This window comes from Macaca fascicularis, chromosome 3 (assembly GCF_037993035.2).
Source record: "Macaca fascicularis isolate 582-1 chromosome 3, T2T-MFA8v1.1".
Lineage (NCBI taxonomy): Eukaryota > Metazoa > Chordata > Mammalia > Primates > Cercopithecidae > Macaca > Macaca fascicularis.
The window spans coordinates 176437873-176460178 of NC_088377.1; the positions used below are offsets into that span (position 1 = coordinate 176437873).

The 22306-nt window shown below is 41.6% G+C and overlaps 1 protein-coding gene across 6 annotated transcripts in view; it reads left to right on the top strand.

Moving 5' to 3' along the window:
- CALD1 (caldesmon 1) overlaps window positions 1–22306 on the top strand; it is a 236492-nt gene that overhangs the window by 17623 nt on the left and 196563 nt on the right. The window lies entirely within an intron of this gene.

Sequence of the window (22306 nt, forward strand, 5' to 3'; positions counted from 1 at the left end):
GGTGGAGTCTACAGAGACAGGCAGGTTTCCTTGAGCTGCTGTGAGCTCCACCCAGTTCGAGCTTCCCAGCAGCTTTGTTTACCTACTTAAGCCTCAGCAATGGCGGGCGCCCCTCCCCCAGCCTCGCTGCTGCCTTGCCGGTAGATCACAGACTGCTGTGCTAGCAATGAGGAAGGCTCCGTGGGTGTGGGACCCTCCCGGCCAGGTGTGGGATATGATCTCCTGGTGTGCCTGTTTGCTTAAAGCGCAGTATTGGGGTGGGAGTTACCCGATTTTCCAGGTGTTGTGTGTCTCAGTTCCCCTGGCTAGGAAAAGGGATTCCCTTCCCCCTTGCGCTTCCCAGGTGAGGCAATGCCTCGCCCTGCTTCAGCTCTCGCTGGTCGGGCTGCAGCAGCTGACCAGCACCGATCGTCCGGCACTCCCCAGTGAGATGAACCCAGTACCTCAGTTGAAAATGCAGAAATCACCGGTCTTCTGTGTCGCTCGCGCTGGGAGTTGGAGACTGGAGCTGTTCCTATTCGGCCATCTTGCCCATTCTCTGTTTCTCTATTCAAAAAGATCCTCCTGGCTCTGCCTGTAGATAGATCCGTTGATGCCTACAATTTGCAGCTCTGTGTTCCTTGAAGACATCATCCCACAGACTGCAAAGGTTACTCATGTAATTAGCCTGGAGACTTCTAGCAGTTTCCAGGCCTGAGTTCTTATCAGGGTTTGTCTTACAAGAGTTCAAATGGTCTCCTGTATGACTATTTTAAAAATATGGAGGCCAGGTGCGGTGGCTCATGCCTATAATCCCAGCACTTTGGAAGGCCGAGGTGGGTGAATCACGAGATCAGGAGTTCAAGACCAGCCTGGTCAACATGGTAAAACCCTGTCTCTACTAAAAATGCAAAAATCAGCCAGGCACGGTGGTGCATGCCTGTAATCCCAGCTACTTGGGAGGCTGAGGCAGAAGAATTGCTTGAACCCGGGAGGCAGAGGTTGCAGTGAGCAGAGATCATGCCACTGCACTCCAGCCTGGGCGACAAAGCTAGACTCCATCTCAAAAAAAAAAAAAAAGGAGTCCAACAAAACTTTCAGAATGGCTGTACAGGAGGATGGCTTGCTCACTCACACAGGTACTGTTGATTCTGCACAAGTATCTATTTGACAATGCAAGGCTCATACCTTGAGTCAAACTTGTAACCAGTTGAGCACAGTGACTCTGTTCAGTATAGCAAACATAGTTTACGTGGGCCCACCCAGAAACTTTCTACAGGTACATTCCACATGCTGAGTGATGCTGGCTGACTCCGACTGTTGTGTGCAACTCTATGCTTCTTTCCTAAAGCCTGTGTGAGAAGATGCAAAGTTAAAGTCAAAATTCCAAGACTTACAGATGGTTAGAACTGCAAATACTTTAGGGACTTTCTTGTTGAACCATGTGATTTTAGAACTGGGATGACTGCCTGTTGACTTTAGTATATTTCATTTATAAATATATAGGCACACACATTTATAACATACATAATCAACCATATTAATCATATTAATAGCAAATGAATGAAAACTTCATATACATTTAAACTTGAAGTGAACTGGTCATTTGGGATATAAGCATGTGAAGTTAGCTCTCCTTTCTTTTAAATATCTGCAGCTCCCATTGGGGTGGGTGTATGTGTGTGTGTGTGTGTTTCCAAGAACATAGCAGTGGAGAAGTTACTAATTGCCACCCATTAGACAGATGGGAATGGTTAAAACGTGGAACAGTTGCCAGCTCCCTGTGGAATTCTGGCTGGCTGTTTCTTTACTCCAAAGTCTGTTTTACTTTGTGAAACAGTTTTATTTTTTAAGTAACATTTACTTTTTATTCCCCAAAGGGATTCTGGGAAGGAGACTCCCCTTATTGCTCTTCTCATAGTAACATGTGAGACAACTGCATGTACACAGGGCTTGACAGTCTCTTCCTGGGAACATACACTGCAAATAGCCCAGAGGATCTAGGCAGCCACCTGTCACTCAGTTAAGCACCTACATCTGTACCCTTCCTTCCCAGCCCTAGGCCCCTTTACACTGATGGAAATGATAGTACATGGCAATTCTCCAAATCAAGGTTGTTTAAAAATTCCTACAGTCCACTGATTAGGCATTTATTCCCCTGTGGCTATTTCTAAAGGTAAAAATAACACCTTGGAGAGTTTGTGGATCTTTCTAGTTGGTGTGCTGTGACCCCATATAGACTTCAGTCCCAAAATGCATGACCATCACATTTGTAAGTAACTACTCAGAACAAGTTAAACCTAAGAGCAATGCCCTCTAGCAAACTAGAGTCTAGAATATACTAGTAAGAGACCAATCATTCCACAAATATTTATTGAGGCTCTCTTCTGGGCACTGCAGAGTTCATAAGAAAAAAGCAGATCTACCTTTGTCTTCAAAAGTCTCAAAGTGCAAGGTAGAGACTGAAAAGTCACAGGGTGATTGCAATAGAGGAGACTGAGCACAATTACATTGGAAGTTCACTGTGTCGAGGCTAGGAGGGCTCTTAACTCAGACTTGGGCAGTCATAAAGGTTACCTAGAAGAAGGCCAGAGGGGAGCTAGCTGGACACAGATATGGAGGAACAGTGCTCAAGGCAGAGAGAACAGCATGTGTGAAAACCTGAGGACAGGCCGGGCGCGGTGGCTCAAGCCTGTAATCCCAGCACTTTGGGAGGCCGAGACGGGCGGATCACGAGGTCAGGAGATCGAGACCATCCTGGCTAATACGGTGAAACCCCGTCTCTACTAAAAATACAAAAAACTAGCTGGGCGAGGTGGCGGGCTCCTGTGGTCCCAGCTACTCGGGAGGCTGAGGCAGGAGAATGGCGGGAACCCGGGAGGCGGAGCTTGCAGTGAGCTGAGGTCTGGCCACTGCACTCCAGCCCGGCGACAGAGCAAGACTCCGTCTCAAAAAAAAAAAAAAAAAAAAAAAAAGAAAACCTGAGGACAAGAGGCAGCAAGACACATTCAGGACAATGAAAACCAGTTTAATCTGGCTAGAGTGGAGAGTGAGTGTGTGCATGTGAGTGCGGGGGTAAAGGCAGATTTGGGAGGGATGTCCAAGATGCCCCTGGACAGAGGACTGGGAGCTAAATTATTAAGGGCTGGCCTTTTAAGTTCTTTGTAGATGACTAACCTTTATCCATGAACCATTCATCCATTAATTTACCTACCATGTGCCAGGAACTAGTGCTGGGGATAAAGCAACAAATAAAACAGACAAAGAATGAGCCCTCAAGGAGCTTCCATTCTCACGAAGGGCGGAAGGAAGTCAATGAACAAATAATCAAATTGAATATATAGTAAGTCAAGCGGCAATAAATGCCAAGAAGAGAAATAACTCAGGGCGGGCGATAAGGAATGTGGCACGATGGTTCTCATTTCACATAGGGCAATGAGGTCTCACTGATGTGGTGGCATTCAGCAGAGATCTAAGGAAATGCAGGAAGAAGTTATGAAGATTTGTGCAGGGGAAAGTCTGGGCAGAGGAAAGAGCACGGAGAGCTGGACCACCAGGTGCTCAGTGTGTTGTGGGAACACCCAGAGGCTACTCTGGCTGGAGCAAAGGGAGAGAGCACAGAAGCACTAGGAGATGAAGTCTGAGCAATAGAAGGGCAAGATTGCAGAGGGACTTGTAGGGTTCTATCCTGAGTGTGGTAGGAAATCAAACGTGAGTTTTCAGTAGGGAGGTAGCATAACCCTGCTTGCATAGTTCTAGCTGCAGAAGAATGGATTGAGGGTGGGGTTTGGGGATGGAGTGGCAGAGTAGGCGGGGGAGACCTGCTTATTGCATAAAATCAGATAAGTAATGATGATGACCTAAGCAAGGTAATAGTATTGGAATATGTGACAAATTAGAGGCAGAAGAGAGAGAGAGAAAACTGAAGGATGCTAAAAGGATCCTGTTCCTTGATTCCAAAATATTTTTTATCACAACTTGCACACTGAGTGAAGTTTTTCCTATTATAGTATCTCTCTCGAGTTTCAAGAATTGAAAGATTCTATTTGGGCACATTGTGTTTTTGTTTTTGGTCGGAAAAACATAGAATTTAGAGAGAAAAATAAGAGGATGATATATAAAACAAAACATTTACATAAATTAAAGATGTATGCACATGAAACAATACTTAAAACTTTGAAAGAAGATATGCAATATAGAAAGTGCACAGGAAATAGAATAGGATGGTTGCCTACAGTGGGGAGAAGTAAGATAAGAGGATGTTATAAAAATAATCAAACAAAACCAAACAAAAGAACAAAGTTCCAGAATGCACATTTTTTTCTTCTTTCTTCCTTTTTTAACTTTTGTTTTAGATTTAGAGATATATGTGCAGAATTATTATGTAGGTAAACTGCACATAGGTAGCAAGTATAGTACCCTGTCTTTTCAGACTGATCAAAACAGTAAACCTTGTTGAGCACTAGCAACTCAGTACTGCTTAGTTAGTTGTTCTAGTTTAGAGGAGGTCTCTGAGAGAACAGGTCTCGGGATAGTCAGGCTTTAACAGCGAATGGTGAAAAGGAGAAAGCTAGGCAAATGATGCCCAGAAAGGTGGGTACCATGTGACCAGTCAGAGATAGGTCTTTGGGACATAAGAAGTGAGAAAAACAGAATTCTGAAAACAAATTTTACCTCCTCCACAGTTCCACCTAAAATTAACTCTGCGTGAAGTTTTATTTTTACTTCTCCCTACCCGCAACCCCCTGCTCCAACCCAGTTTTCCAAATGATATCCTGTTCCGACATTTAAGAAAAAATTTTAGTGTTTTCCTCTCTGCACTCAGTGGAATTTCACCAATTTCTTTGGAATGACAAGTATCAGAAAAAGTTCTGCGGCTGCTGCGGAAACCACTGCTCCATAATATACTGAGGTTCAAGTTCTCGTAGAAAGAAAATTTGCAGTCGATTAATTTAAAGTTAAAAAAAATAAAACTGGCAGTCAGGAGGTTACTTGGGTTTTATCTCAGTTTTGTGCTGATAACATAGCTAAGTACTTCTTAGTTTACAAAGCATGTTCACATTTCTTAATCTGTTTGATCTTCATATCAACTCTTGTGAGGCAGCTACTTTACAAATGAGAAAACTAAAACTCAGAGAGATTAAATGACTTACCCAAGTTGCTTAACTTGTAATCTGCACTCCTCCTGTGTTAGAACTCTTCCTGTGTCCTGAGGTCAGGTTCTAAACCTGTCTTTGCTTCCTGTAAGTGGGAACATTGTAACATTTGCCAATGAACTTCATGAGGATATAGAAAAGAAAAGTGGTGATAGTATGGGTGGCACAACCCGTTGGATGAAAAGCGCCAATAGAGGTTTACCATTGTTTGTATTATTATTATTATTATTATTTAAATATTTGCGATCGGGTCTTTGCAGCTTATAAACCATCTTAAAAGGGTAGTATTTAGCAGGAACAGACCTGGGAACCCCCAAATTGGCTCCCTACCATCAGGCAACCTTGTCTGTGAATTTCCCAAGGGAAGAAATACGTGCAGAGGCCAGTACTGGACGAAGGAGCACCATTGGCTGGAGCCTTGGCCTCCAAATGCAGGGTATCTTCCAACCGATCTTAGTTGGACTACAATTGAATCTTCAGTTGAATCTTGGATCTTATCACTCCATTGAGGAAGAAGGCTGGTCCAAAGCCCACCAGCCAGCAAAATGAAGAGGAAGCAGAAAATAGAAATGGCCAGGCATTCTCCTAAGTGAGTGTAGTCCCAGCTCTCCTTGCCACTCCAGCCTGGTAAAGGGAGCATCTGGCGCTAAATAGATATATTCTGTGGCTCTAGGCTCTAGTGCCTAGATAATGTAGAATGGTCTCTTTGAACTTGGGCAGTCTTGAGCATGGGTTTTCTTCATGGGAGGGGAGGAGTGTTAGAGTTCTGGATTGGGAGAGTTGCTAAAAGCCCTCCTAGCTCAGGGTTCTGTATTAGCCCATTCTCACATTACTATAAAGAAATCCCTGAGACTGTGTCATTTATAAAGAAAAGAGGTTTAATTGGCTCATGGTTCCACAGGCTGTACAGGAAGCATGATGCTGACATCTGCTTGGCTTCTGGGGAGGTTTCAGGAAACTTACAATCCTGGTGGAAGGCAAAGGGGAAGCAGCCGCATCTTACATGGCTGGAGGAGGAGGGAGCCAGAGCAGGGAGATGCCATACACTTTTAAACAAACAGATCTCATGAGCACTCACTCACTATCACGAGAAGAGCACCAAGGCGGAAATCCACACCCATGATCCAATCACCTCCCACCAGGCCCCATCTCCAACATTGGGGATTACAACTGGACATGAGATTTGGGCCAGGACACAGATCCAAATCATATAGGGTTCTGAAAGTAAGGAGAATCCCCGAATTTGGAAATGAGATCAGGAAGTTAAAATTCTCTAAAATTCATTCATCCCATAACATTTTGTGTGATATTATGCCAGAGGCTGGGATACAGAAATAAGTACTTGCTCAGTTGTATCTAGATCTAGATCTAGGACCATATCTCTAACTATCTATACCTCTATCTATCTATCTATCTATCTATCTATCCATCTATCTATCTATCTATCTATCTACTATCTATCATCTATCTATCCATCTGTCTATCTATCATCTATCTATTTATTTGTCTATTTATCTATCTAATCAGTCTCTCAGTCGATCTATCTAGAGTCCCATATTGTAAATAGTCTACTTAAATAAAAACTTCCCAGATTTTAACTATTCAACAAAGTGATTTCGAGATTTAGAGATAGTCTTTCTAAGGAGATAGATTCCTATAAAACACCAGGAAATATTCCACTAAACATAATACATAAACAGGAGATCCATAATTTGAAAGAAGGCAGTGAAAATGCCTGGCAAAGAGAAGGCAAGTGTTTTAGAGCATGAGCAAGAACATATGAGTATTCCTCTGGTATTATTTTAGGGAGAAGAAGTTCTTCGAGCAATGGGGTTTAGTTTTTCAGACAGAGATGTCCCTAAAGAGGGGCAGTTTATCAGCCACCACAGATTGCTGGAGCCATCTATCCAGATTGCCAGTCTCTTGGGCTCTCGGTCAGAACTTTCCTTAACACTTCTTTCTCTGTGTCCTGAGAGGGGCTGTCCACTGGACAGAAGACTCATTATAAATGGCCACCTGATTTTTCCCTCTCAGAATATATTTCCCACTGGCTGGGCATGGTGGCTCACGCCTGTAATCCCAGCACTTTGGGAGGCCAAGGTGTGTAGATCATGAGGTCAGGAGTTCGAGACCAGCCTGGTCAACATGGTGAAACCCTGTCTCTACTAAAAATACAAAAATTAGCTGGGTATGGTGGCAGGCGCCTGTAATCCCAGCTACTCAGGAGGCTGAGGCACCAGAATTGTTGGAACCTGTGGGGCAGAGGTTGCAGTTAGCTGAGATCGTGCCACTGCACTCCAGCTTGAGTGACAGGGCGAGACTCCATCTCAAAAATATATATATATATATATTTCCCACTTTAACTTAGCTAATTGGCACTCTAGTTTCTAAATCGACCCTTAGCCACACTTAGGTGTTTGTTATTATTATGGCTATTACTTCTCTACCTTCCAGAAGATACATGTAACAAAGTGTCCCCAAAGTCCATACAAGGGTAGTTCTGTGTGTGGTATGCCTGGCATTCCTGGGCATGTGGGAGGACTGTATCATTAGCTCCCCTTTCCAGACACCTGCACCTCTTAATTAGGGTAGCAACAAACAACCAGACTCCAGGGCTCCTGGCCTGGACCCAAATCCACACTCACCATTCCCCAGGCACCAACTTGCATTCTCAGATTCGGTTCTAGGTTTGTGTACAAGTTGAGTATAAATAATTTTATCAAGGTATCTTCATATTTTGTTTGCATTTTTAAATTCTGGCTCAGAAAGGGAGTAGAGAAAGGAGAAAAAAAGAGAAATATAGGTAGGGATGATATATGGCTGATGATTTTATGATATAGACTAGGTTTTTAAAAATTCTGTTTGCCTCGTTCACCACAATGGCACTAGGACTTAGTAGAGTAACACATAACAGTCACTCAAGAAATATTTGTCAATTATTCATTGATTAATTAGTTATTCATTAGCTATCATTCAACTATTAATTAATTAGTTGTTAATCTAGTTAGGGAAACAGGATGGATATACATAAATACAATCAAATCAAATCAAGTCAGTAAATGATAAAGAGAAAATGAGAGTCTGACCTCACTTCTTGGATTACAAGTTGTCCGAGAAAGGAGAGCTGGGTGCTGGGATTTTGGAGGCTGCTTTCATGTGGGTCTGGAGCCAGAGTGGGCAAATGTGAAGCAGGAGAAGCACCAAGACTGAAGTCACTGAGGCAGGAGGTGCACTACACAATGTGGAGCTGGTGCCAAGGAGATCAGAGTGGGAGAGAGAAGTTTGTGCAGGGAATTGTAGGAAAGGCAAGCAGAGGGACGATTATCGATTCCCCTAAAATGCTCAGCCAAGCCTCAACTTTATTGTACTGGTAGTAAGATGATATTGAAGGTGTCTGAGCAAGTGCATTAATTCTCAATGAAAACAAAGTTCAGGCAGGGCACGATGGCTCACGCCTCTGATCCCAGCACTTTGGGTGGCCAACGTGGGCAGATCACGAGGTCTGGAGTTTGAGAGCAGCCTGGCCAACATGGTGAAACCCCGTCTCTACTAAAAATACAAAAATTAGCTGGGTGTGGTGGCGCATGCCTGCAATCCCAGTTATTTTAGGCAGGATAATTGGTTAAACCCGGGGACAGAGGTTGCAGTGAGCTGAGATTATGCCACTATACTCCAGCCTGGACGACAGAGCAAGACTCCGTCTCGGAAAAGAAAGAAAAGTTCAGGGTAGAAATATGCATTTTATTTGTTATCACAAGAGCTAATTGTTAACAACATGAGAACAAATGAGATTGTTTTAAAAACCCTAGTAAGGTAGGAATGACCTCTTCCTTCTTGGTTGCCTGACATAACCCCCACTGCACAGAAATTTTGTGGGAAACCTGCCCCGCTCTACTGCACTTACGCGATTCCATGTATATCTGCCAGCAAAAGGCAAGCCCCTTTTACGAGAAGGGCAGGTATAGTGTCTTATGCAGTATCAATGTATTCCCAGGTGATATCGTTTGAATATTTGTCCCCACTCAAATCTCATGTTGAATTGTAATCTGCAGTATTGGAGGTAGGGCCTGGTAGGAGGTGATTGGATCATGGGGATGGATTTCTCATGAATGGTTTAGCACCATCTTGTTGGTGCTGTCTTCAAAGGTGATTGGATCGTGGGGATGGATTTCTCATGAATGAGTTAGCATCATCTTCTTGGTGCTGCCCTGAAAGGTGATTGGATCATGGGGATGGATTTCTCATGAATGATTTAGCACCATCTTCTTGGTGCTGTCTTCAGGATAGTGAGTGAGTTCTCACAATATCTGGCTGTTTAAAAGTGTATGGAACCTCTCTCTCTCTCTCTCTCTCTAGCTAGTTCCTATTTTCGCCATGTGAAGCACCTACTCCTGCTTTGCCTTCCACCATGATTGAAAGCTTCCTGAAGCTTCACCAGAAGCTGGGCAGGTGCCAGTACCATGCTTCCTACAAAGCCTGCAGAACCATGAGCCCCTTAAACCTCTTTTCTTTTCTTTCTTTTTTTCATCTTTTCTTTTTTTTTTTTTTTTTTGAGAGGGAGTCTCACTCCGTCACTGGAGTGCAGTAGCACTATCTTGGCTCACTGCAACCTCCGCCTCCTGGGTTCAACCGATTCTCCGCCTCAGCCTCCCATGTAGCTGGGACTACAGGCCACCACACCCAGCTAATTTTGTACTTTTAGTAGAGATGTAGTTTTACCATGTTGGCCAGGCTAGTCTCAAACTCCTGACCTCAGGTGATCCACCCACCTCAGCCTCCCAAAGTGCTGGGAGTCATGAACCACCGCACCCAGCCTCCTCTTTTCTTTATAAATTGCCCAGTCTCAGGTATTTTTAGCAATGTTAGAATGGCCTAATACATCAGGACTGAGAAAAGTTTTGGTGCAGAGAATCGACTTCATAAATGCTTATTGGGTGTGAGTAAATGAGCAGTTAGTTCGCAAAGCAACTTCATACGCATTTTATTTCATTTAATTCTTACTTCTGCCCTGTGAAGTAGGTATTTGTTTCCAGGAGAGAGATCAGGCCTGAACCTGGGAGGATGCCCATATTTAGGGAAAAGAAAGCACAAGTAGAAAACACCAAGAGGCCAGAGAGATAGGATGATAGGCTAGACACTGGTGTCAGGAGCCACCAAAGACAAAGAGAGAAGCAAGAGGAGTTAGGGAGCGTGGCAGGCAGACAGGGAGGGAGGAAGGGAAGCTGGAGACAAAATGGCTGTGGATCGAGAGGTGAGGTCATGGATGAAGAACGGGGAGGAGCTGCTTCATAAACTAATCATTTGGAGAAATTTGACACTAAGAGGAAAGAGAAGAGTGGAGCTAAAAGAAACAAGAGTCAGTCAAAGGTATTTTCACCCCAACTCTTGGACATGTTTATAGACAGACAGGAGGGAGCAACAGAGAGACGAAAGAGCACAAAGCAGCGTGAGGTGAGATGAAGCTAAATGGCCCAGTGAGGGTTCAGAAAGGGGCGAGACCGTGAAGCTGCAAAGGTATTTCAGTTCTCCTTCGTGCACTCTCTCTCTCTCTCTGTCCCTGTGTGTGTGTGTGCATGCACGTGTGTGACATAGATCCATCAAACCTCCAGCAGAGCTTGATCAGTGGTTAGACGCATCTATATCACACAGTCAGTTTGCTTAATCCAAACAGCCATTTCTCCCCAGTTATCACCAGAGTCAGCAATCTCTTTAAAAATATTTTTCCGATCTTAAAAATAGTCTATCCCCCAAGAGAAAACTCTAGCTTCTTGCCTCTCAGATGACAGTCAGTTAGGCCAAAGCTACAGAACCTCACCCAAAATAGATCAAATATTTTAAATGTTTTCTTATTTGCACCCCTTACAAGTATGCCTGCAATGCAAAGCCAATTGTAAGATTGGCTTTTTATTTTTTTTTTCTGAAATGAGTGAAGGGCGTGTTTTCTGGTTAGGAGGGGAGGCCAGGCCTCACCAAATAGTCTTGGTTGGATTTCAGACAGGCTTCCTTGAGCATGAACGGGAAGAGGAAACGTGCACGGCTTGGTAAGCACATGCAGACGTGCAGAGCCAAATGGTCTCTCTCAGGACTTGCCATCCTGGAGTCCATCTCCTGTGCCTGTCAGAGCTTCCCCATTAGAACAGCAGTTCTCTAGAGGCACACACCGTGTCTCTGATTATATCAAAGTGACAGTGACAAGATTATAACAGGGACAGAACCTAACACTAAGCCTTGCAGGTAACAGATGCTCAGATGTTGAGTGAATAAATGAATGAATGAACAAATAACAGCTGAGAAAAATCTAGCCACAGTTTTGCATGACTCAGATACTGGGAGACTGGAGAAATTTCTGGAAACTGGAATCTTTCTCTAAGGTTAGAGCAAATCCAACAGCAATGAATATGGGTGGACTGGGAAGGGTGGAACATGGAGACATCCAGTCATCCTCTATAACTCAAGAAATAAGGAGACAGAGGCTTCCTATAGGGAGGCTGAGAGGATGGCCAGTCCTGTTCCATGGAAGTGAGAAGCAGTACCATTTATCTCAGGAGCTCCTTCATCCACACTGGGTCTTCTCTGATCATGCCCTCTTTCATTTTGTCAGGTCGTCAGCCTTATCCCGGACCATCAGTGCCTTTCTTCTTCCACCCGCTGCTCCAGGAGACTGGCCCTATCAAAGTGGGTCAGTGCAGGCTCTCATTTCATCTGCACCCTACTCATAAAGCAGGTGGCACTTAGCGCTGAGCAGGTGCTAAGCAGGCTGTGGCTTAAGTTATTACTCCTTAAAGAGTGACTATTGATGTTATGGTGTCAAAGCCTTTGTACAAATGTGTGACTAAGCTGAGGACCTCACAGTCAGGGCAGGTTCATTCTCCTGCTAGTTGGGCTGGCCCCAAGTGAGCTGCTGTGTTGGCCTGAGGACAAAGAAGCACAGTGGCTTTTCCTGATGTCACAGGAACATCCGAGAAGTAATCTAGAGGACCAGATTACCAGTGCTCTTCGGGGAGAATGTCTCATTTATATTGCAATTTTGTTAAAAAAACAAAACAACAAAAAGCTTAAGAATAATATAACAAACACCTGTGTACATGCTCTGCAGTGTTAACAGATGTATTTTTTTTCATAATTGCTTAAGATCCTCTTTTATACATTGCTGATACATTTTAAATGTCTTAATTTCAAGACCAGTACCATTCCCCTCTCTCCCTCCTTATGGTCAACAACTATCTTAAATTTGATGTTTATCTTAAATTTATCTTAAACTATCTAGTCCATTCTCATATGCATTCTTAAATGATACATACAAATGGAATAATTTCAATTGCAACCTGCTTCTTTTTTCCCACCCAATATGCTTTTGAGTTTCAGGTACATTTAGGTCATTTGTTTTAGCTATTAGGTATAATACCCCATCCAATACCATATATAATATGGCATTAGCTATTATATATTTTTATAATTATACATATATTTATATAATTAGGTATTTAGCTATTATGTTATAGATCATGGTTTCTGTAGCCTCTCCCCTGACAGCTGCTGTTGGAGCATTTTTAATGATGTTTTTAGTGCTGCAGACAATGCTTGAATGAGCTTCCTTTGACATATCTCTTGGCTTAAGAGTGTGAGGGCGTCCCAAGAGGATATACCTAGAAATGGGATTACAGAATATAGATGTGCGTACTGAAAGTCACTAGATATTGTCAAATCACTCAACAAAGTGAATGCACCAATCTACTTTCTTATCCAAAATGTATAATAATTTGTTTCTGTACCTCATCAACAACATTTAGTTTTGCATGATTAAACTTTTTTTCTTTACCAATCTGGTTATCATTGTTTTAACTTGCATTTTTTGATTACTAATGAAGTTGAACATCATTTCAAGGCTTTTGACCTTTGCAGTGTTCTCCTACGTGGACTGTTTATCCTATGCCTATTTTTTATTGAATTTTCTCTTACTCCCTCTCTCTCTCTCTCTCTCTCTCTCTCTCTGTGTATGTGTGTGTGTGTGTGTGTGTGTGTGTGTGTGTGTGTGTGTGTGTATCAGTTGATTTGTAGGCATTCCCTGATAGTCTACATTTTTTTTTTTTTAAGATGGAGTCTTGCTCTGCTGCCCAGACTGGAGTGTAGAGTGCAGTGGTGTGATCTTGGCTCACTGCAACCTCCGCCTCCCGGGTTCAAGCAATTCTCTTGCCTCAACCTCCTGAGTAGCTGGGATTATAGGCATGCGCCAACATGCCTGCTAATGTTTGTGTTTTTAGTAGAGATAGCGTTTCACCATGTTGGCCAGGCTGGTCTCGAACTCCTGACCTCAGGTGATCTGCCTGCCTCAGCCTCCCAAAGTACTGGGATTGCAGGTGTGAGCCACCATACCCGGCCGATAGTCTAGATTCTAATTCTTTGTTTTAAACATTGAAAATTTTCTCTTGGCTTGTCTTTTCCCTTTGTAATGGTGGCTTTTTTTGAACAGAAATTTTTACATCTTGATGTAACCAAGTTTTTTTCTTTAGTTTAATTCTTACTTAATATTTATAAATATTAGTTAACTTTTTCTTTGTAAAAAGAAAAAATGCTCTCAAACCTCAGTGGCTTACAATAGCAAACATTTGTTTCTTGCTCCCGTCACATGAGGCCTGGAAAATAGCAGCTCTGCTGGTGTTGGCTGGACTCACCGGCCCAGCCCAGCTCCATGTGTCTTCTTATTCTAGAAACCAAACTGCAGAGCAGCCACTGTCTGGGGAGGATTCGTTTCCTGTGCTGCTGTTACAAATTACCACAAACCGGGTGACTTAGAACAATACACATTTCTTTTCTCACAGTTCTGGAGGCCAGGAGTACAAAATCAAGGTGTCAACAGGGTCGTTGGCTTTTTCTGGGGCCCTGAGGGGAGACTAGACCCCACGCCTCCCTCCTAGCATCTGGGGGTCACTGGCAAGCCTCAGCACTCCTTGGCTTGTAGGTGTGTCGCTTCCATCCCTGCCTCTGCAGTCATCCACTCTGCTCCTCCGTGTCTTGTGTATCTCAAATCTCCCTGTCTTTTTCTTATAAGGTCGCTTGTGGTTGGATTTCAGGCCCACCTGGACAATCCAGTATGATTTCGTGTTGAGATCCTTCATTATATATCAAAGATCCTATTTGCAAATAAGGTCCTATATGTTTGGATGCACATATTGTTGGGGGGGCACTGCTCAACCCACTGCATGGGGTATGCTGTTATCATGGCAAAGGGCAGGTGCTCAAGGCAAAAGTAAACATGTGACACCTCTTTAAGCCTCCGGCATGGACAGGCACGCCATCACCTCTGGCCACATTGCACTGCTCAAGGTAAACCATATGGTCAAGTCCACCTACTTAGAGTGCTGCAAGGAATTCCATTAAAAGAGGAAGTGAATTGGGTAACAATAACCCAATCTATCACAAGTTACATTGTTTGAAAAGTTAAATAATACTATATGACTTTTAACAAAAGCAGGAGTCCTCCACACCACTCCTTCCTTCAACTGCTTCTTCCCCTAAGCAATGGCTCTCAGCTCCTTCTCAGCCTCCTTTATCTGGGCTGTAAATGTTGGGGTGTTGGCTCCCACATCTCTGCTCTTTTCTGTCTGCACTCCCTCAGGTAACTCACTCCTGGTTTTAAATCCTATCTAAAAACTGAGGATTCGCAAATGTGCATCCCAAGACTCGATCCCTTTTCTGAACACCGGATTTGCATATGATGCTCCCTCCCCTCACTCACACTGGATGCCTGGTGGTCATCGTAACATGCCTGAAATGTGTCTAATATGATTTCCACCCCTCCCTGCAAATGTCCATCTCCCTCAGAGGTGCCCATTCTATTCACTAGCACTTACATTCACTCCGTTATTCAGACCATAACTAGAGACACTCTTGATTCCTCTCTTTTTCTCACAGCCCTCATCTAAGCCATCAGTGAATCTCCAAGTCTTAGAATTCAAAGGCTCTCTCAGCTCCCAACAGCACCTCTCGCCTTGGAGGGGGCAATCACCTCCTGTTTCCGCCTCTGACAATCTTGCCCCTGTTCTAGATAAGGTAGCAACAGTGATTTTTTTTTTCTTTCCTGGCTCAAAATCTTCCAGTGAGCTTCCATCTTGGAACAAGCCCCATAGTCCTTACCATAGCTAGAAGCCTCTGGATGATGGATCTGGCCATTGGCTCTCCCTCCTCCCCAAGTCCCCTGGGCTCATTGCTATTTCTTTAATATGCATTTGCTGTCCTGCCTCCTGGAAGACTTTTCCTTCATGTAGTCTCACGGCTTGTTCTTTCACTTTATTCACGTCTCTGTTGAAAACCTTCTTCAGAAAAGACTTCCCTGTTTCTCTCTATTCCTTTCCTCCTTCTTATTTTTTTATAGCACTTACCACTGCCTGACATTATATATTCATGTATTAGCTAATGTGTTTATCTGCCTCCCTCCATCAAAATGTGTCTTGTTCACAACATCTAGAACAGGCCCTGGCATGTGGTAGAAACTCAGTAAATATTTGTTCAGTGAGTGAATCAAAGAATAAATGAACAATTTTTTTTTTTTTTTTTTTTTTCTGAGATAGGGTCTCACTCAGTCACTCAGGCTGGAGTGCAGTGGTGCAAACATGACTCACTGTAGCTTTGACCTCCCAGGCTCAGGTGATCCTCCCACCTCACCTACCAAGTAGCTGGGAATACAGGCGTGCACCACCACGCCTGGCTAATTTTTTATATTTTTTGTAGAGATGGGGTTTCAGCATGTTTTCCAGGCTGGCCTCAAACTCCTGCCTCAGCCTCCCAAAATACTGGGATTATAGGAGCAAGCCACCGTGCCCAGACTTACTGTTCTTTTAGGCATTTATTTCCATGAGCCTAAACGACATACTAATTCTGCTATTTATTACATCTTCAGTAGTAGACACTATCTATGATTTCTTGCTGAACAAAATGAAGGTTTGGCTCTCTTCCCCATCATCCTACTAACATGGTCTTGCCTGCTATCCTCTGAATCTAATGACATCATCTTTATTTTGGTAAAAATCAATGTGCAATATTTACATTCTTATAACTGTGGTAAATTTTTCTTACAGTTGAACTATATGGTATCCAATGATTACTTTTCCTTTCTTATACAAATGGTTTGTTTTTAAAATTATAATGACCTCAATCTTCCATTTACTTATTTTCTATGTACTTATTGCAAGTGCTTTTGCCAAGAATATATTGAATAATCTATCTACCTCACTTTTCCTTAAAACATTCCTCCTGGCATCCACTGCTTCAATATCTAATGGTTGCTTTCTTAACGAGCCATACAGCTATTGTCCTGGGATTTTCTTTTACCATCATGGGACCCTTTCACCTCTATCCTGGGTTTGCATTCTCTATTTCCTGATTTTTGTCCTCCTCCTTGGCTTCTAATTTTCACTCCAAAGTATTATTCCCCCTTTGGGTGAAGCATATAACCTTGGAACGTGATAATTTCAGAATGAAATATGTTTTTATTAATTGTATTTGCCCATTGGGCCCTTTGGATCTGGAAACTTGTGTCCTTTAGTTTTCAGAAGTCTTATTTTATTATCTCGTTTGAGAATTTTCTTCTTACTATTTTTTTGTGTCCTCTTTTTTATGTACACTCAGGTGTAATTATGTACTGTTTTTATCTTTTATCTTTTCTATTCCAGCTTGCCTTTTTCTTCATTTTTCTGTAAGATTTTTCTGAACTTTTTTTTTTAAGACAAGATTTACCTCTGTTGCCCAAGCTGGGGTGCATGGCACAATCATGGCTCACTGCGGCCTCCACCTCCTGGGCTTAAGCTATCCTCCTACCTCAGCCTCCCTAGGGCTGGAACTACAGGCATGTGCCACTATGCTTAGCTAATTTTTGTATTTTTCATAGAGACAGGGTTTCGCCCTGTTGCCCAGGCTGGTCTTGAACTCCTAGGCTCCTTCTTCTCAGCCTCTCAAAGGGCTGGGATTACAGGCATGAACCACCATGCCCAGTTGATTTTTCTAAACCTTATCTTGCATTTCTTGAGTGGAATTTTTGTAAATTTCTGCCATCATACTTTTCATATACAAGTGTTCTTTTCTGTTCACTGAAAGTGCCTTTTAAAAGCATGATTTTCTTGTTTCATGGATACAATATCTTCTCTTATCTCACTAAGAACTGTAATTGTAGTTTTCTCCAAGTTTTCTTCCATTTCCTACCCAACCTTTCTTGTGTGTGTGTGTGTGTGTGTGTGTGTGTGTGTTTCTGTTTGTTATAATCTCTCTTTCCTCTTTCCTTAATGTGATGCTCATATTTAAGAGTGAGGTAGGCCAGGTGTGGTGGCTCACGCCTGTAACCCAGCACTTTGGGAAACCCAGGCAGGTAGATCACGAGGTCAGGAGATTGAGACCAGCCTGGCCAACATGGGGAAAACCTGTCTCTACTAAAAAATACAAAAATTAGCCGGGCGTGGTCGTGGTTTACTGTAATCCCAGCTACTCGGGAGGCTGAGGCAGGAGAATTGGTTGAACCCAGGAGACGGAGGTTGCAGTGAGCTGACATGGTGCCACTGCACTCCAGCCTGGGTGACAGAGTGAGACTCTCTCAAAAAAAAAAAAAAAAAAAAGAATGAGGTCCTAAGTAGCCAATTGGAAGTTGCTGCAAATGGGTTACTAAAGGGCACTGGACAATGTCTCTCAAATATCTGTGAGTTTAGGTCTTTTTTCCATGAGCATGCCAGTTTCTCTGGAATGGAATCCTTCAATTTCCTGTCTGTGGGATACAAACCTGATTGTTGGTGTCCTGGGAGCCCTGCAGGGTGAGGCGATTGGAGATGTTCAGTGTTCAACGAGTTGGCTTTCATTTAAACATTTACTTTCAGCATTCAGCCTCTTCCCTGTTCACTGCTTCACCTGGTTCCTCTGAGTCCAGCACTTCAAAGAAGAATCAGAATAAACTTCCAGTTTTCTGTATGGTTGAGAGAGAGATGCTCACCTGGTTGTGTGGGGTAGAGGACGCTATCTGGACTTCTAACTATTCCTTACCCAGACTTTCAACAAATCTGTTTTCTGCTCCAACGTCTGTCCTCAGAGGTTCCCAGGGCTTCTACATCCCGAATTTTTCCTCATTCTGAGGCTTGAATCAGCGTCTTTCTTGCCAGCACCCTAATTCACAGGACCAGATTTCAGTTTCTCAGCTCTGTTGAGTCAATTTCCAGCCATCAGTCCACTTTCCATAGTCCAAAATTTGGCTGACATCTGGACTCACACTGATACCTTTCAGGTACTCTTTGTCTTGTAGGATTTATTTATGATTTTTTATTTCTTTACTGTCATTCTGGAGAGGTTTGGGGAAGCAGAAATAAATGAATGTTCTTATTTGATCTGCCGTGTTTAACCATATCCTCAAACTTATCAGTCTTTTCATTTGTTAATTATGTTTTTTATGTTATATAACCTATGATAAAAAATTCACCTTCAATTTTTTCTAATCATTTCTAAGTTTGTTTTTTATGTAACCTAGTTTATCGTAGTGTGTAGTAGAAACTTTGAATCTAAATTTTCTGTTTCCACAAAATTGATTGTAACCCTTACCATTAATAGAGTAATCCACCCTTTTCTTCCTTATTTGTAATACCTCCTCTATTATTAAAAAAAAACTCATATATGCTTGGGTCTATTTCTAGGCTCTCTGCTTTATTCTATTGATCTACTTGTTTAGTCTTGTATGAATAGCATTTATCTTAATTAGAATTTCTCTATAAAAAACCTCTTTGCCTATTTTTAGGTCTTTACTTTTAAAATATTTACTATTGTTTTGTCAAGTTATACAACGTATGTCATTTGGAGATTTTAATCAGAATAATGAATGCATGGATTACTTCAAAGAGAATGTATATCTTTACAACTTCCAGGTTTTCCACTCATGAAGATGATATATTTCACCATTTGGTCAGGTTTTTCATGCCCTTAACTCAAGTTTTATAACTTTCTTGCACATATTTTATTACATTTATTCCCAGGTAATGAACACTTTTTGTTATTATGAATAGCATCTTTTTCCATTATATTTAAAAATTAGAGACAGCTGATTACAGAAAATCTAGGTTTTTGCATCTTGACCTTAGTTCCAACAATCTTGCTAAGCTCTTCTATTACTTCCAATATATTTGTAGATCCTCTCGAATTCTCTACACAGATAATCATATAGCAGATAAAGACATTTATTTCTCTTTCTAATCCCAGTGGCTATTTTTTTCTATTTGTTTGTCTTGGTTAGGTATCTAGCACATTTTTTTAGTTGTAGAAGAGATAGTAGTTACTTTATATACTTCCCATTATAATCAATGAGAATGCTTTTAACATTTTATCATTAAGCATGACGTTTGCTATAGACTTCTGGTAAATGCCTCTCGTTATGTTTAAAAAGATTCTGTTTCTAGTTTTCCTAGAGATTTTTTTTCTAAAGTGATTACTAAGTTTACCAAGTATCATTCACCTATTAAGACAATCTTTCTCTTTTCTTTTTTCTACTTCTCTTATTTATTTTATTTTACTTTTAAACTGCTAATGTTGTACATTATATCAGTGGATTTTCAGATTTTAAACCATCTCCGGATTGGTCTTATCTATTTTTTCCACACTGTTGGATTCAATTACTGATTTTTTCATCTGCATTCATAAGTGCACTTAATCCAAATTCTCTATTATATTGGGTACTTTTGTGTCCAATTTTGATATCAAGATTCTACCAGTCTGCTTTTATCATTTGATAAACCTGGGTGTTGGCAAAGGTTTTATTTGACTGAAAGAATCTGGCAAGGGGTGTTCTGCTGCCTTTTAAAATTTTCAAATCTTCTTTTCTATTGAATAAAGTAGACATTTTAAGCTGGAAGGAGGTATATTTTTCATGACTAAATGAAGTAACTAATTTTGAATTAAAAAATGGCCTGTTTTTACTTTTCCCAAGTTGACATGCGAGCAAAATATAATTTCTTGCTACTGATCTACATGATAGCAAACCCTCAGTTGTAACTAAAAAAATACAAAGAATTGTCCAGATATTTTCAAATGTCTTTTTAGATGTATTACGGTTTGATTAGGTAGATCTAGCCTATGACAGACAAGCGGTCCTGTATCTGGGATGATCCAATTGGGAAATATATTTCACAGAATTTTCCTATATAAATCTCATGTATTTTTAGGGCTGTTTACAAATGACCTCTGGAAAAAGTAAACACTATGAAAGTAAAGTTTCCCATGGCAGAGATTCAGCAACATGTATCTTTTTTTTTTCTTTTTATTCCCCTTCCTTTCTTTTTAAATTCTTGATTGTTTAAAAAAAAGTAGAAGGCAAAGAAAGAAGAATTTTTCAATATCATGGTATACACTACATGAAATTTGTTAAATTTTTCTTCAAACTGTATAGTTCCTCCATGATAAGTGTATTTCAAATACATAAAATAGGTTGTGTGGTCACTCATCCACTATACCCTATACATGAGATATCCAGAATTTATCTAGGGAAACATACTATTTTTTTAATCAAAAGACATAACCCAAAAATACTAAGCCATTTATCTTCTAAAAACCATGCAAAATGCAGGTCCCTGCTGTGTTTCCTGTTGATAATATTTTCCCCATTTGTAGCACAACTTTTCTTTCCTCTGGGAAGCTGGTATTTATTTTATTCATAGATTGCAAAATTATACCCTGATGCTGTTCCACCAAAGGGCATTATTTATACAAGCAGGGAGAGTGTGGTTTAGGATATAATCAGCAGCAGTAATGGAAAATAGCACTTTCAAATAGGCCTCACTGAGTTATGGAGGATACGACCTGGAGACCATGCACCCGGAACTTCTCTGGACACAGGTCGTATCTTTGCACAGGCATCATTGATTTTGCTGTTTTTGAACTCCCTGATGTCGCCCTACAATATGTTCAAGCCCAGCAGTTTACCAGACTATGTAGTATTCTATCTTTCCTCCCTGTCTAGATATGGGATGTCCCCATCAACAAAACTGGCTGTGTTCCGAAAATTTATTTCTAAATCATTTATCTGGGATCAGAAGACATTTTCCCACAGGAACAATTTTATAAACAGTGATGTTCCACAAATGCCTGCTTGTGCCACAGTGTACCTGAAATGCAACATTGACTGTACGATTCCTACCAACCATTATTTATTCTTTTCTCTGGGAACGTGCATTCCTAGTTCTATGTTGGGATGCCTGAGGCTTATCTCTCCCTCTGCCTGGGAGTCTCGGCTATAGCTTTTTTGGGCTGTGCAGTAGTAGCAGTCAGGAAGAGGCGAGGGAAGCAACCTTCCCAAGAAAGAGATGAGTGTACAGAGTTGATATGGACGCCTCTGGGTAACTCGTTAATTCTGGAAGGCTGAAGAAGGAAACCTACAGTGTGAATTAGTTACTTCCCAACTGTTCTAAAAGAGGCACAAAGGGCGGGGACATTTTTGTAAACAGAGATCATTTCTAAGTCACATCTTCATAAATAGGGAAAGGCATATAGTAAAACCTCACATTTTTAAAGACCAACCTCTGGACTTGTAATTAACCAGGAAAAATACTGTGAAACTTCTTGGTCAGTGATGAAACAGTTTCCAAACATACAACAATGAGACATAGATCTTGCACCTATACCCAGGCCTGACAAACAGTAAGTGCTCCAAAAAAGGGATTTTCACTTTTAATTAAGTACTAATTGAGTGAATTCTATATTGAAAAGGACAAGACTATGTGTGGGCCAGTTACCTTCATTCTCTTTAGCTCTCCTAATTCTGATCCTCTTACAGCACACGTCCTACCAATGCAGGGTTGGTGAGAGCACTTTCAAGAAGCCACCTGAACATTATGTCACCTCTGCGGGATATATGCATCTGTCTACCCCAGCCCAAAGCAGGTGGTGCATCTCTTCGTGCCCTCTCTGATGTGCATCAATTTCTAGGAATTTCTAGTACTATCTCCACATTGCCAAATCTGAGGAAACAAAAGAGATAAGGAGAGGAAAGTGAAGTCAGTGAGGATATCCAAGCCTGTAGGACCTTAGGTTTATTCTGGCCAGTATTACCTGCTAAAAAAGACTTAAGTTTTTGGTTTCCCTTCGGTCACTTGTTTTTATAACACATGCCGACATATTTTGGGGAGTTGTGCCTCTTTCAGGCTAGAATTTAGTCTGCA